The sequence below is a fragment of the Rhagoletis zephyria genome, unplaced genomic scaffold (genome assembly GCF_001687245.7).
Source record: "Rhagoletis zephyria isolate East Lansing unplaced genomic scaffold, Rhagoletis_zephyria_1.1 Rzeph_scaffold_08904, whole genome shotgun sequence".
NCBI lineage: Eukaryota > Metazoa > Arthropoda > Insecta > Diptera > Tephritidae > Rhagoletis > Rhagoletis zephyria.
This window is the reverse complement of record NW_016165983.1, coordinates 1-1,936: the sequence shown is the minus strand read 5'-3', so window position 1 is coordinate 1,936 and position 1,936 is coordinate 1. Positions and strand designations below refer to the sequence as shown.

General features: G+C 34.8%; 1 protein-coding gene across 1 annotated transcript in view; it reads right to left on the bottom strand.

The window, feature by feature from the left end:
• Positions 1 to 1,626, bottom strand: part of LOC108375419 (longitudinals lacking protein, isoforms H/M/V) — a 6,796-nt gene extending 5,170 nt beyond the window's left edge. Inside the window, exons 1-2 of the mRNA XM_017631543.1 lie at positions 1,596 to 1,626; positions 1,425 to 1,504 (exon numbers count right to left, since the gene is read on the bottom strand). The gene's annotated coding sequence lies outside the window, so the exon portion shown is untranslated. The remainder of the gene's footprint in view (positions 1 to 1,424; positions 1,505 to 1,595) is intronic.
• Positions 1,627 to 1,936: the final 310 nt, after the last annotated feature.

Here is a 1,936-nt window from a genome sequence, read left to right as displayed (position 1 = left end):
TACATATTATCTTTCATTTTATGTTTTTTACTCACCTTCTGTTTTTTTTTTTTTTTTAATTTCATACTCGTAGCAGCATGTTCGATTTTTATCGTTACCATAATAATAAAAACGTAGAAGCTCTGAAAAAAAATTTATGCTTTGAAAAAGGGATGGAGGTTAAGTTTTGTTTGGTTTATGCAATGCGAAGGCATGTGGAAAATCATATATGTATTTACTTATTTATAAACAAGTATAAGTGTATTTATACATAAAAACTATTTATTGTTGTTGTTGCAAGTACAAGTGAGCAACTCCATTCGATCAATAAAGATCAATATTAACCATGCCTCCTGTTTCCAACATTCAAGGTAAGGCGTTGTCAGTGGACAAAGTGGAAAATCGTTTGAAATAGTTCTACACGACATTTTAACAAATATTGAAGTCGTCTTGGAAGCAGAAGATTACACAATGGGAGTTTTTGCTTCAGCAGGGATAGTAGTTAGACCCACACATTCTCTTGGAGAGCTCGGTTAACACTTTCCATAAAGACTTTAGACTCCAACACTGAAATCGCAACTGAAGCTGAAGTTTGACGGACAATAAATAAGAGTTGGTAGTGGCAGCCAGGTACTATAAAGACCTTCGAAGCCGTTCGTAGTTCTTCAGATATTGCAAAGAAATTGAACTCCGTGGCAAAACGGAACTTGCCTAAAATCTGGTACATCAGGTATCTCATGAATAAAGGTCATGAGAACCGTTGATACAATAGTGACACCTGCAACCAAGTATTTTTTCTCAGATGGAAAGGGGAATGAGACACGCGACTGATACACATGTGGTCCTGCGTTTATTTGTTTGGAAAATTAAGACTATCCTCAGAGTGTTTTCTCGGTAGCTGGCCGCCCTTCACCAGACCGAGATGGCGCAGTTTTNTGTTTATGTACCGGACTTTCAGATTTTGTGAGCAGTGAGTGTGGCTAAGGAATTCATCAATATATATTCAGAATTGATATATACAATCGCTCTTTAGCAAAAAAGTGGTTTTTCAAGAAATTTTTAGGAAAATGGGTGTGGCACCGCCCACTTATATAATATATGGGTACCTCAAAAACTACTTGACCGATCTCGACCAAATTTGGTATACACTTTGTGCTTAGCCTCCCTAAGTACCGTCTTGAAAATTTCTGAAATCGAACCTATTTACATACCTACATACATATGTATATATGTGTTTATTTATTTACTTTTAAGAAGTTTCAATTAAAATACAGTTCCTGCTCTAACAAACCCTATACAAATTCAAAACTAAAAAAAAAAATAAATACATGTTTTTTAAAAATTTAAACCTTTTTTCTCAGAAGCGTTAGAATTTTTTTGAGTATACAGTTTTATATGTAGTTCTCTCAATTTTAGTATAATAAAGTACAAGTTTCAAGAATTACCGTTGATTTTTTAGAATTTGTTTTTGTAGCTATCAATAGATCCATTCAATAAGCCGAAGCCTTTTAACTGGGGTGCATACCTGAAAAAAGCAAAAATATAAAAGAAACAATTTTAGAAAATACATAAAATTTAAAAAGTACCTAAATAAATATCAATTTTGGAATACACACAATTTTCATATTTTCAACAAGAGTTATCTTTTTTGTTTAGTGCAAACTTTGAAACTTTAACTAGAAAATTCTGATGTTCTTCGTTAAGTGAGCCGCAGTAGAAAAAGCAGCGCGCAGTCTCCACGCAATTACCCTAAAGAGATTTCCGCTAAGGAAGGCGGCTCATAGTCCAATGTCTTGTCCCATGCCCACGGGGGCGCAAATCCTAGCGAGATTAATGACACACATATACATACGTTCTCACGCAAAGCAAAGGTTTTCTAATTTCGGACTTGTAGATTCCCCATCCATTTTATAAAGTTCTCAGTCAGAAGGTAACTTACGCCCGCGGACCTCAAGAA